The sequence below is a fragment of the Ambystoma mexicanum genome, chromosome 14, assembly GCF_040938575.1.
Source record: "Ambystoma mexicanum isolate Mex_15411 chromosome 14, UKY_AmexF1_1, whole genome shotgun sequence".
Classification (NCBI taxonomy): Eukaryota; Metazoa; Chordata; class Amphibia; order Caudata; family Ambystomatidae; genus Ambystoma; species Ambystoma mexicanum.
Window position 1 is genome coordinate 549,622,018 of NC_090940.1, and position 14,354 is coordinate 549,636,371.

The 14,354-nt window shown below is 48.6% G+C and overlaps 1 protein-coding gene across 2 annotated transcripts in view; it reads left to right on the forward strand.

Annotated features, from left to right (window-relative positions):
* STON2 (stonin 2) overlaps positions 1-14,354 on the forward strand; it is a 991,146-nt gene that overhangs the window by 410,836 nt on the left and 565,956 nt on the right. The gene's annotated exons all lie outside the window — the stretch shown is intronic.

The window sequence follows — 14,354 nt, forward strand, 5'->3', positions numbered from 1 at the left end:
CCACGTCTGGACACTCGCCGACCGCGGGCGGGATACTTCTCAACCGGCTCCCGAGGGCCAATATCCGGATTGCGCTGTCCGGTCTTCTCGCAGCTCCGCGATGGTCCTGTAGTCCTCAGAAGGGGGCAACGGCAGAGGGGGCCGCGCCGCCGGGCCTCCTCGCAACGGGAGTGCCTGGAAAAATTAAAAATAAAAGTCGATCTTAAACAGATCTCAGCAGTGCCTCCAACTTGTCGGGGGGAAATTCTGCCGGGGTCGGCCGGGCCGTCCGCAGACCTCCGGGCAGGGAGGCCCCAACTCCTCCCGTATATCCCAGATGAGATAGAGTATGAGACACACACAAGGAGCAAGGTGACTCTGCTGTTTATTTAGACAAAACGGCAGGGATGGGTCAAGGAGCGTACGCGTTCGTCCTGACACACACACAATCGTGGGGCTCGCAGGCCCTTTTTACTGCATTATGACGCGCTACTTGCGTCACTTCAGAAAGTTAACAAAAAACCTATCGCCACTCTTAATTGGTTGCTCGAGTGGTAGGGTTAGTATAGTACACATATAGAGAATGATATTAGTGGACAAGGTGTAGTCAGGTGGTATATCTGGGTTGTCCCTACAATTAGATACATAAGAATTGTTACATGAAGACTCCTGAGGATTGGCTAATATTACTGACGTCTGAGATAAGAGCCCCATGTTCTGATTGGTGCACTCGTGAGCTTCCCAGCCTGGGACCACCGTTGTTCCCAGCTCTCGGTGTACCTGTGATTGCAACAATGTTTCAATATGGGTACGTGCAGACAATGTGAGGATTTATTCATAGGTGGAAGGCTGACCGCTCCCACTGTAGCAGATGTCCATTGATCCTTTCAAGTGTATCGGCCTGTGTCTCGTAGCGAGGGACCCAGATGCCTTTTCTCTCCTGGGTTTTGGCATCTCGTCAGGTTCGGCTTGGTCACGTGGGGAGGGACCGTGAAAGAGGCAGAATTCTGCACAATTAATATTGTTTTTTATACTGCGCGTCTGGTTTAATTTGCCGGCGTGACTTTATCGTTTGGGGCGCGGAGTGCGAGGTTGCAACATCGTGCCTTTGATGATTTGTTCTTGGAATGTGGGTTTGCAACATTGCGACCTTGGCTGGTTGCTCCTCCGGGTTCCTTCTGCAGGATCAGCAACCTGACTCTTGCTCTGTTAATGTCCACGGGAGCTCTTGGTTGAGGCCTACTTGGGCCTGGTGCATAAGTAGTCCGTTTGGTGCATAGGTGCTTTTAGGTTATAATAGCATATATTTCCATGACCAGTATCGTGTTTCCATTATACCTCTCATGGTAGTAACGGGTTTCAAGAGAAGCGTGAGCAAGCGTTATAGATGAGTTCATGATGCGTCTTGCGTTTCTGCATTCTGAAAGCCTATGTAAAAATAATAAAGATGCACGTCCGTGAATATGCCTGTCGCCTACGTCAGAGCACTGAGTATGTTCTTCGTGTAGATTGGTGTGGAGATGTTCAGTGTGTATATTTGTACAGATGTGCTTCCCGTTGTCTAGGTCGTCATGGCATCTCTAACGACGTGTGGATTTTAGTCTAGCTGATCCGAGCCGCAGGTGTCGGCATGGCCAGTGCGGGCTGTTGGGCAGGCAGATGGACACATCCGTATGTTCCTGTACCAGGGTACCTGGTCGTCTGGTAAATTGACAAACTCTTCTCGCGGCGGGTGTCTGGGCCGTGACCCTCTAGGCCAAGCGCGAGAGGTGAAGGACGGGAGCCTGGTCTTCCATTCTCCCACTTCAATTGTGAAGCTAAGGGAAATTAATCCTGCATCGTAGGAGTTGAATGAGAAAGACACGATTGACAAGCTTGGCAAGAGTGAACTCAAAAGAGGGATACCCATTAAAAGGGGGCGAAGTCTAGAGTCCAGAAATACAGTGTGTTGACAAGAGTGAACCTGGCAGAGGTATGTCCAAAGTAAACTTTTTAAAGACATTAAGATTTGTAAATGACACAAAGAAGATTACGTTAAAAGCCATAGTGAATCCAGCAGAGGGAGGCTAGCAATTGAGAAGGGTCTGAGCCCAGAAGAGGGCAACCCAGGGGTGGAAAAGGCATCACCCAATGTATATGTGAAAAAGGAACTCTTTGCTTATTATTTTGATACATCAGGCCCACGGCGGCAAGAGACTTAACCACCAAAGGCCCTGATTGCTGAAAGCAGAACTGTTAGCTCGTGTTGGGAAAGCTTCAGCGTGTGCTGTGCTCCAGAATCCAACCTTATCCCATGCTGAAAACGTGGGGAAGGGAAACTCCTGACATATTATTTGTGAATACTTCCTTCTTTCTTAAGAACACTATCCCACACTTCTTTATTGTTTGATAGTCGAACCATGCTCCCATCTTAGATTTAGGTATAGATTAGGCTTTTTTCCAACTTACCTATACAGTTTAATAAATACCCTTGAACTGTGATCACTTGTTTCTGTCTTTACTTTTGCCACCATGAGTTCCTTACATATGGCAAAGCCAAAGTATTAGACAATTTTTGTGAAGGTTAGTAAACTTTTGTAAGGGAGTTTAGGGGGCAGGTAAAAATCGCTATAAGTCACCCCCTGTACTCTGATTCTTCATGAGACTTGGCAGGTGGATTGAAGAAGGCCTGAGGTCGCTTTTCCCAGGTAAGCAATTTGGGCGACGGCCACCTATGCACAGCGTCGCAACGGGACTCACTTGTCACAGTCATACCTTCCCTCCTATCTCGGGTCCCCTTGATGCTAGGACCACAAATGTTCACAGAGGTTTATCTTGTAACATAAGCTGAGGATCCCTTAAGTTCCAGGCCTCAACTCGGAACAGCGACGTCAGCAGCACAGTAGCCCAAACTCAGAGCTGGTCAGCCACAGGGAAGTCCTGGCGCACTTCCGAAGGCTCTTCCGTGCAGGACTGCGAGCTAAAGTTGAGAATGGATATTTCCTTCACTTCAAAGGTCATAGCTTCTTCGCAGGACTGCTGGGATCACCTTCAATATAGCGATCACCCAGGACAGCAGCAGAAGTTGGTCGCCAAGCCTTCTTCCGACGGGTTTCCCTGGTTTCCTCGCTGCTCTTGCAGCTGGACAGGAGTCTTGGCTCCTTCACTTTCTTCCAGGATCTCTTTAGAGTGGGTACAGGGGTCCTCTTCTTATCCAAAAAGCCAGGCAAGAGCAGCAGCACCCACTAACCAATGACAGATCTGCCCCACACACACCCCAGCAGTGGTCCAATAAGGACTACTGGTGGCATAACTCATTCATTCCACCCAGACCACTGGCACCAGTATGTGGATTGGGACCAGACATTCCCCGCCCACATCCTGGCAGCAAGCATACATATCCTTCCAGTAGCCTGCCAAAATCCTCTGCTTTCCCGGGCAGTGGAAGTCCATGGAAGGATTTTCCTGGCCTAACAGGCCAGGAAGAAGGCTAAAAGACAAGATGGCCAAAGGACAAGCAAAATAGCTCGTGGCCTGGCCATAATTGGCCACGGGGAAACCGTCCACGAGTGATGTGAAAGATAAAGGCCTGTCGTCGGCCACACCGTCGACGAAACCCTCATCGACGATGATTACACATAAGACATCGTCTACGGCAAGATCCTCGTCATCAGATTTATCGTCCACGAAGCAGTCGTCGACGAAGGAAATACACCATTCGTCCACGAAGCACTCCACGAATCGCTCGTCCACGGAGCACTCGTCGACAGGCGAGAGACCAGCCAAAACACATTCGTCGACGGAACACTCATCGACAGGGGAGAAACCATCCAAGCCGCGTTCGTCAACGGAACTACCGTCGGCAGGACGCTCGACAACGAAAGTACCATCGAGCACTGAGGAATTGGAGCCTGAGGCGCCTTCCACTCACTCCAGGGTGACACCTGTCATTTAGGAAAGTTTCCTTGAGGCTGCTAAAGCTGCTGAACCAATGGTAGTGCAAGTTTCTCCTTTGGGGGACATGGCAGAGCTTCCGGATGTAATTCTCCAGGAGGAATTTTCAGATGCAGAAGTGGTGGAAGAAAGACCTTGTCCTTCCTCTAAGCAGCACCACCCCCCTTGGCAGCCCTCTACGGAAGAGGCTGACTATCCCCATGATCCAATACTGATGTTGTCCGTACAGAGGATCATGGATGAGTTCTACAGGCGTCAAAGGGAGCAGAGCAGGCTGCCTGATCCCTTACAACCAGAAACCCGTCGGAGAGACACGTCTCCAATTCCAGGCACATCAAGAAGTTCACCTCATAGGAGTAGACCTCAGAAGAGGGCACGATCACCTGTGCCTCCTAGAAGGTCTAGGAACAGGACTCACAGTGCTTCACCGACAAGGGTCCCACCACCACCATCATCGTATAGACCTCGATCTCCGGATAGGGAATCCACAATGGTGCCGTCCTCCGTTTCAGTCTTGGATTGGCAGGAGGATCCTTTTAGAGAATTCTCTGATCCAGAAGAAGGCGAAATTACACAGGAGCCTGACGCAGCCAGTGAGTGGGACGAGTACATCGTCGAGAAGCCCAGGAGGAGAGATTCCCCAGGAGATGCTTCACCTCCGGATGATCTGGTTTCTTTCCACACCATAATAGGCAAGGCTGCAGAATTGTTCAGAATTCAGGTTACATCAGAGGAAAAGAAATCGGTGCTTTATGAGCACAGGGACAAAAGCAGGAGGACGATTACCACCATTCCTCTCCTCGACACCATCTGGGAGTCCGGATCCAAGATCTTATCTACGCCCTTGTCTACCCTGGCTCTGGTATCCAGACCAGAGAAGAAATATAAAGAGCCCGAGTCTGCGCCGCTTTGCTTGAGAGGTCATACAAAACCGGACTCTGTTATCACAGTTGCGGCTAGGAAGAAGCTTGCTAATCCCGCTTTGCCGCTGTCAGCACCACCGGACAAGGACGGGTGTAAGCTAGAAGCCATGGGCAGGAAGGTATCAGTTTCGACGTCACTTACCATCAGTACCATCAGAGCGGGTAATGCGATGGCCACGATATGATCGCGAGCTTTGGCTACGCATGTCCAAATTGGCTAAGCAGTTACCACCAGAGCTTCAGGAAGAGGCTAGATCGATAATCGCAGATGGTGAAGCAACCTCTGATCATATGATCGGCGCAGCGGTTGATGTGGCCGAATCAGGCCTCAGACAGATGGCCCATGGCACAGTACTCAGAAGGCAGGCCTGGATGAAGGCACTAATTTCATGCCTGAAGTCCAAGCGCAGATATTGGACATGCCCTTTGATGGACAAGAGCTCTTCGGGAAGAAAATAGACGACCACCTGAAGGGAATCAAATCAGACACGGACACGGCCCGAGCCATCAGTTCTTTAAAGGACAAGGATAAGGACTGTCGGTCTTTTCACCCCTTAAGGGGCTCATCTTCTAAATACAGTGGGTACAGCCGCTCCTCTTATGGTCACAAGGCGCAAGGTAGCACGTACCAAGAGAACAAGTATCAATCCTCCAACAGATACTCCCATAGAGGCAGGCGGGGAAGTCACAAGGCAACCAAAACTGACTATCCGATTCTGCCCCCTCAACGTCACACCCCGGTGGAGGGAAGGGTAAGCCATTTCTTCCAACACTGGCAGTCAATTACATCAGACAAATGGGTGTTGCAGGTGATCAGAGAGGGTCACACCTTAGAATTTCTAGACCAACCTCCTTCCCTGCCTCCATCTTCGCGCAGTGTGCACATGTTAAAACAGGTCATGCCTGAAGTTCAAAAACTGCTCCAGAAAGCACGGTAGAGCCGGCGCCGTACCCCAAGAGGGGAAAGGGTTTCTACTCCCGCTTCTTCCTCATCAGAAAGAAAAATGGTCAATGGAGACCCATCTTGGACCTGAGGGCGCTGAAAAATATATCAAACAGTTCCTCAGTTTCATGGTGGGAGGGCTTCATTTTCAGTTCCGAGTGCTCCCGTTGGGCTAGAATCGGCACTGAGAGTTTTCACAAAATGCTTGACACCAGTAGCTGCAAAGCTCAGGAGGACAGGAACGGATGTCTTTCCATACTTGGACGACTGGTTGATAAAAGCATGTTCCGTCACAAGGGCTTGCTCAGCAGTTTTAAGGACGATCAACCTCCTAAAAGGGTTAGGTTTCTCCATAATCAACAAGAAGTCCTGCCCCGTTCCCAGCAGGACAGCTCTTTTCCTGGGCGCCGAGTTCGATACCAGCATTCCCAGGGTGAGACCATCGGCAGAAAGGGTAGCAACGATTCTATGCTCAACCTCGTGCTTCCTGGAGAAACAGACAACATCGGTATGTTCTTACAAATCCCTTCTGGGCATGATGTCCTTGTGCATATTCCTCATACCAAGTTGCAGGCTTCGCATGAGACCGGTTCAGGAGGCCCTGGACTCCAATGGAAACAAGCTCTCGGATGTTGGGAAGACGTCGTCCACATTCCATCGACGTTACACAAGGCTCTTCGATGGTGGAATGTTCAGCGGAATCTTCAACAAGGGATGCCGTTTCAAGCAACGACATCGGCCCTTCTGCTGAGGACGGACGCGTCATTATCAGGCTGGGGCGCTCACCTTGCGGACCTCCAAACCAAGGGCACTTGGTCGGCGCAAGAGTCCCAACTCCACATCAATGTGTTAGAGCTCAGGGCCATAAGGTGGGCGCTGAAGGCTTTCCTGCTGGTGGCAGCTGGACAGGTACGCACAGTCCAGACAGACTACACGACCTCCATGCACTACACAAACAAGCAGGGAGGCACGAGGTCAGAGATCCTATCGCAAGAAGCCCAAAGGATATGGGCATGGGCCTTGCACCACGGGGTGCAGATCAAAGCAGAACATCTTCCGGGAGTGGATAATGTCCTAGCAGACAAGCTAAGCAGGGAATACATGTCGTCGCATGAGTGGGAGATCGACGAAAAGGAAATCCAGTGGATTTTTGCCTTATGGGGCCATCCACAGATCAACCTCTTTGCCACCAAGGACAACAAAAAGTGCCGAAGGTTTGCCTCGAGGTACCTGGAGTATCAATTACTGGGAGACGCGTTCTCAGTGGCTTGGAAGGGAAGGTTCCTCTATGCCTTTCCCCCCATTCCACTCATTGTGAGGGTACTGCGCAGACTGAAGGAACATAATTGTTCAATGATCGTAATTGCGCCAGATTGGGTGCGACAAGTCTGGTATTCAACTCGGAAGCATCTCTCCCGGCGGCACCCGAATCACCTCAAGGCACATCAATATCTGTTGACGCAACAGAACCGCAAGGTCCTCCACCACGACCCGAGGAGCCTATCTCTCAAGGCATGGCTCCTGAACAGCGCAAACTGATGAATCTTAAACTAACATCAGAATGTTGGGATATCATCAGGGCTGCGAGAGCCCCGTCGATACAAGTCACCTACACCAGGAAATGGACTTGATTTTCCAAGTGGTGCGAGAGAGCTGCCCTCGATCCTCTCACCGTTTCAGTGGACCAAGTTCTACCCTACTTATTGTGCCTAGCTAAAACAGGGCTTTCATTGTCCTCCATCAAGGTCCATCTGTCAGCCATAGCGGCGTACACAACAACTCCGGAGATGCAATCCTTGCTCTTTTTGCCGGCGGTTAAAGTCGGTTAAAGTCTTTCTGAAAGGGCTGATGTGTACTTATCCTGCTATGCCCACGCCATTTCCGAACTGGAGCCTGAATACTGTCTTGACAGCCCTCATGGAACCTCCCTTCGAACCCATACACAGATGTGACGTAAAGTTCTTGTCTTGGAAAATAGCCTTTTTGATAGCCATCACATCAGCCAGAAGGATCAGTGAGTTGCAAGCTTTGTCGTCTGAACCTCTGTTTACTTTGTTTCAGAAGGACCGTGTCATCTTAAGGCCACATCTGAAGTTCCTTCCCAAGTTACTGTCGGAAATGACACTCACTGAACGCATTGTTTGCAGAGAACAAAGGAGTTCTGCTCCTCAAACCGACTGTTCATTGCTTTCTCTGGCCGTACCAAGGCACAGTATATCTCTAAACAAAGTCTGGCATGCTGGGTTTCGTCCTGCATCACCCACTACAATCAGATAAAAGGCAACCCTCTAACTAGACCGCCGTCAGCGCACTCCTCGCAGGGGGGGTGGCCTTGAAGGACATATACAGAGCCGCCACGTGGAGCACTCTGCACATGTTTGCTAAACACTACTGCGTGGCTGAAGATACCAACAAAAAAACTGCAGTTGGACAGGCAGTGCTCCGCCATCTCTTTGTATAAGGTAGGACCAGCCTCCTTTTTCCCCACCTTTCCCGGAGTATCTAACCGTTGTGTTGCTGCATGGTAAAGGTTTGATCAGAAATATGTTTTTCTGTATTTATGCATATATGTATATGACCGTGGCATGTTTTAACTGCTTGGTATTCTATTCAAGCATCTGAATCTATGAAAGATCCAATGCTGGAGAAGTTTTAGTTACTTACCTGTAACTGTATTTTTCCAGCATTGGTATCTTTCATAGATTCACATGCGCCCACCGACCTTCCCTGAGAGGCTGCTCCTATACTCAGCATCCATCGAACTGTAGTCTCTACGGTTCAAAATCTGAAGATGGCTGCCGGGGGCGGAGCTTAAGCCCTGCCACCTCATTGGTTGGGGCTATAAAGGACCAAAATGAGGTGGAGGGACAACACAATAGAGTGGCTCATAGGCCATAATGGGCTATGTAAATGTATGGCTATGTAGCAATGTGTGTATATTAAAAAAAAAATGTATGATTATTTTATCACTGAGGATTCACAGTCTGACGACGGGGAATATTCAATCATGTGAATCTATGAAAGATACCAATGCTGGAGAAATACAGTTACAGGTAAGTAACTAAAACTTCCTAACACTCGCTCCTCCCAGACTATGGACAGGGGGAACTAATCCACCCCGTATTAATACTCTGTTCCAGTTGATTATACCAGTTGGACAGCCAAGCAGCATTGCTAAATTTGGAATCTGGCCTAAGCCCAATAGTGACGTTCAAGGCCTGCAGACTCATGAACCACCTGAGCCACTTTGGAGTCTCTCACTTAACATATCCATCCACCACTGCAAAGGCTTAGGGTGAGCATCCACAGTGAAGTGAGTCCCATTGAGTTAGGACCTCAACTTCATAAGGCACCATACAATGGAAAGGCATTTTTCCTTCACCTTGGGCCACCTGAGTTCTCCACTCCTAAACTGGTAGCTGATATGATATATAGGTTGTTCCTCACCTGTGTCACCAAGCTGTGAAAGTTGTCCAACTATCGGCATCTGTCTGCATCATGAAAGGTCTCTCCCAATCAGGGGCCCTTAAGCTAGGGACCTGACCTAAGGATTCTTTCAGGCCAGCGAAGGCCTTTTCACACTCCAGGGTCCTTAGGAAATAAGGAAAGAATATGGAAATTCAAAAGGCCCAAAAAAACACTTTGACAGCAGAATCACCAAAGCTACCAACACCCAAAAAGAACTGTTCAGCATCATAAACAAAATGAGAAACCCACTGGGATGCAACAACATTCTGCTACCTTCACAGAAACTATGCAATGACCTAGCTGACCACTTAAAAAATCAAATCATACAAAGCAGACCGGTCAACCTAAACACACAACCAACCCTGCCAAACGAGTACCCACAGTATAAACTCAAAAGCTTCCCACAAATATCATTAGAGACAATTTTCAAGCTGGTAAGACATAGCAACATAGCAGGCTGCCCCATGGACCCCTGTCCCCCACACGTCTACAAATCCATCCTCACACAGGGCGCACCACTAGAATACTACAGACACCCTTTTAACTTGTCACTCGCGATAGGGAAAGTACTGCGATCATTCATATCAGTCCACATCAAACCACCTCTCAAGGACATCGTTGACATCTGGTGCAAGCCACGCTGGCTATTGCAACCAGACTTATCATTCCCTCTGCAGAGGTTTCACAGGCCTTGATCGACTCTCTCCTTGTCACCCTCTCTGTCTGCCCCGTCTTTCTCCTCCTCCTGAACTGCCTCTCTGAGTTAGCTCTTACGTAGTGCTGTCTGCCTTGCTCATAGGGTGCTGTCATGCTCCACCTTTTATCCCTGTGGGGAAGGGAAAGGGCCGTCAGGTGTGTGTGATTCTGGTCAATTGCCTAACTTTGCCTGACCCTTGTATTGGCACATGGCAGGTAAACGGTTAGTACGTTGTCTTTCGTGTTGTGCAAAAGTGTTTGTGTCGGAAATGGGACGGGGGCAGTGTTTTGGATATCCTTTGTGGTAGGATGGGGAAAAGGTGTTGGAGGAAAGTGGATACCACGTCTCACCCATCTGTGTCCCACTTCCACTCCCCAAGGACCCCCCATCCAGATGATCCTCGCGCACTGGTCCACCCCCAGGAACTGGATCCAAAAGCGATAGCTGTGTCCTGGCCACCTAGATGACAGATCCCTGGGGACAAGACTGGAGACACCTTCAGGTTTCTCGCAGTGCATAACGCACAGAGCAATCCAAGGCCAACGAGCAGAATTCCCACAAAAGAAAATAACCATTTACAAACCGACAAGAACACTCAGATCAAGCAACGACATCCGCCTGTAATCAAAACCATTCACAATGAAAAAACATTGGAGGTGCTCTTTCTCTCACCTGGCAGCAAAAACTTGGAACACTCTCCCGAAAGGCATACGAAATACAAAAGGCCGCCTAAAATTCAGGAAACTGCTCAAAACCTGGCTCTTCACCACAGAACCCAGAGGAACCAACTAAAAAACAAAATGAATAAATAAATAAAAAATAAAAAAATAAAAAAATATTATTACCCCAGGACTCAAACCTCCCAAGCCAAACCCCTTTGCTAGGCACAGCACAAGGGACAGGTAACATAGTTGGAGACGAAAGGGCATTAATCACTAACCAGCACCTGATAGTACAGGATGTGCTTAGAATTCATAGGGTGGGGACCGAGCCCTAGGAGCTCAGGGAGGCGATGCCAGGCAGAGCCCACTTACAACCAAAAAGCAACCTAGCAATTTCGACCATGGATGGGGGAGGCCCTCACCACCCTCCTGCCAACAGACCACTAGACAGCCACAGAGATAGGCCACCGCCTCGGGCAGATCCAGGTGAATGAACCACAGAGGAATGCTCCAGCAGACAACAAGGCCAAAGACACTCAACACATATTCCATAAAGAATGAGTTAACCCCACTAACCCATCTACTCAAAATTCAACTCTCTGCACACACCTCTCAATCCCTAAACAAACACAACCGCTCTCTTGCACTGCAAACTGCAAGCACTTCCCTACACTGTAACAACAAAACAAACCACACATAGTCTCGCACAACTGCACATGGTTGACCGCACATCCGTAAACCGCACCCATGCTCAGCAAACAGTGCTAACCAAACTGAAGCTGCCAACAGTACATCACAAATATCGCTCTACCTTTATCCCACTACACTCTACTAACTGATTCCACCCTCTTACCTTTCAGATCCACGAGAGCGCTAGGGGACCATTCGGGTGGTGATAGTGCGTCGTATACATATCCTTTAACATTAACATTTTGTCATCAAACTGTGAAAGTTTTCCAACTATACCAGTGTCATAGGCATCTGTCTGCTCCATGAAAAGTCTCTCCCAATCAGGGTCCCTGAAACCAGGGGCCTGACCTAAAGATTCTTTCAGGCCAGTAAAGGCCTTCTCACACTCCAGGGTCCATAAGAATTATTTAGGTCCCCTTGAAGTAGTAAGGGCAGTCATAGGGGCAGCTATATTTCTATAGTCTGCCACTTCTGTGTTTCCTTTTGAGGCGCAGACAAGTCCCACTTGGGTTTGCTTAGTGGGGGGTTGCCCAGTTCTGTACATCATGTACTTCACTGACAAGAGGTTGCATCTTTCCTCCACTTACACCAATGTTATGCTGAGGAAAGGCCAATCGCTCGTGTTCAGGTTGACACATGGTTTTCTCCCAGAACAAGTTGTCCTGACACCCAGTCTCTTGAGTTATTCCCTGCTCCTTCCAAGTAGGGGTTAAATCTGTCATATCATTCAGACATGTATTGCTGAGATCCTTTTTCCATTCAGAACAGGGCCTAATCTCATTTGGCAAGTGACAGTTGCAGCCACCAATCCAGAAGTCCATACATTGAATTAAGGATCTGAAAAGGCCAAAACTGCTGTCTCCTCCTTAGCATAGACTGCCAGGGATATGTTTCCATACCCTGCAGATAGATCAAAAAGGCTACTGTACTTTCAGCACAGAGCTGATCCACTGAGTTGTTACCTCTTAGTGAGGAGTGTGTCTCTGTTCTGGGGACAGAATACAGAGCACTAGTGTCTATACAGAATCCCAAACTGGCTGTACCTTTATGTTCCTCTAGATCCTCAGAACTGGACTCTAGACAACTAAGAGTGCTCCAACAGTCCTTGTTCCAACACAGAGTGGATCTCACACCATCTGTCAGAACATCTTGTTTGGTCTGAATCACCTCAACACCCAAACTTGGTGGGTTCACAAACTCCCACAATACAGTCTGGTTTACACCAACCTGTTATCAGGGGTCTCAGTGACAACAAGGACGGAGATTGCCTCAGCAGAATCTCCCGCTCACCTTGCTGATGTGGGATCAGGTGAGGACACACTAGGTCATCCTCACTGAAGCCAGGAGAAGGGCTGATTTGGCCCAGGGCAGGAAGACACACAGATTTCTCTGGCTCCCTCACAACCTGAGAAACCTCCAACCTCTCTTGGTTTTCTCTGGTGGGCGCTGTGGGCTTACTTTGCAGTAACTCACCTTCCTGTTGGATTCTTTGCTCCACTGGAGGGGAGTCCTCCCATTGGAAGCAGGCCTTTCTCCGGAGACCTATCCAGGATGGTTTTCTTTTCTGTTGGCCCATACTTTCCCCTAGGGATTTCCTCTACCAGCATGCTAGGTAGCTCAGGAGTCCTTTAGGATCCTAGATTGTCTGAGGATCCTTCTTCAAAACCTGGAATAGGGACCCTACCAACTACTTCAACAGATATTCTGGGTAGGACAAAGGGAATATACTACTTCCCTCTGCCTCAGTCTCAGACTTTGCATTAGGCTTGGCTAAGGCAGCCTGATTCTAAGACCAACTGCTTGAATGATCTCGTGAGTGTCTATCAGGACCTAAGTCTTGAAGTCTAAGCTCACCCAGAACTCTTCTAGGAACCACTCTCCTAACATTGACAGATGCTCCGACCATTTCTATATTCACAGCTATATTCACAGCTCTAATGACAGGTGCTACTGGAACATTGATAGCAGACCTATCAGTCAACTGAGTATTCCCCCACAGGATCTGTGGCAAGAATCTGTGGGTTTACCATGAAGGAAGCTACACCAGTAGGACTGGGCCCAGTGTTTCTAATTGTAGAGGTAGAGGTACTTACACCTGCTACCTGGACACTATCCTCAAGAGAATTATGACTACGTGACAGGACTGGGATGGGAGCAAACGCTTCAGCACTACTATTTTCCAAAGAATCTAGTCTATCTTCAGACTCTTCACCAGGGGGGAAGGAATCTAAAGGGAAGAACACCCCTGCAATCTCTTCTTCCTCATACTGAAAGATGGCCAGACTTGCAGGTCTTACCCTTACACCTGGGGTCCCCCATCTTGTGGTTACTAGCTCCACTTCTGTAACAAGTCACACTGGGTCTTGACACATAGGGAGGATTAGAGAAACCACTCTCATTCTTGGGAGGGTTAGCCCCACTACCCTGACCTGCCTCTTGTGACATCCCATTATTAAACTTTTTGTGGGCCTTCTTGGACAACGTTTTATCAGTACTGTAAGGAACTCATTGTGGCAACAGTAAAGACAGACACAAGTGATCACAGTTCAAGGGTGTTTATTGAACTTTATAATGGGTGAGATAAATGCCTAATCTAAACCTAAATTTAAGATGGGATCAAGTTACGACCATCAAATAATAATTAGGGAGTCCTAATGGCGTCTTGTCACATAATAAGGGCCTATACTAAAAAAAACTATTGCCATATCCTTACCACTAAATTACAAAATAGTGTGGGATAATGTTCACAGGAAAAGAAAGAAGTGTTCACCAATTTATCAGTCAGGATGGTTTGTCTCGGTCTCCCTTACCCAAGTTTGAAGCCTGGGACATGGTGAAACTTTCAAACACAGCACACTCCTGGTCCTCGACAGCACGAGGTTCACAGTTCAGTTCTACGATATTGATACCCCTTCAGAGGCTAGGAGGCCGATTCATGGAACAAATGTGCGCTGAAAATCTTGGCGCAAGGTGATGCAAGCGTGAAAAAGCAAGCGCGCGTGCGATTCATGGAAGTGCCTGTGCGTGTTTACTGCGGGAAGTGCGCCAAATCCTTGCGT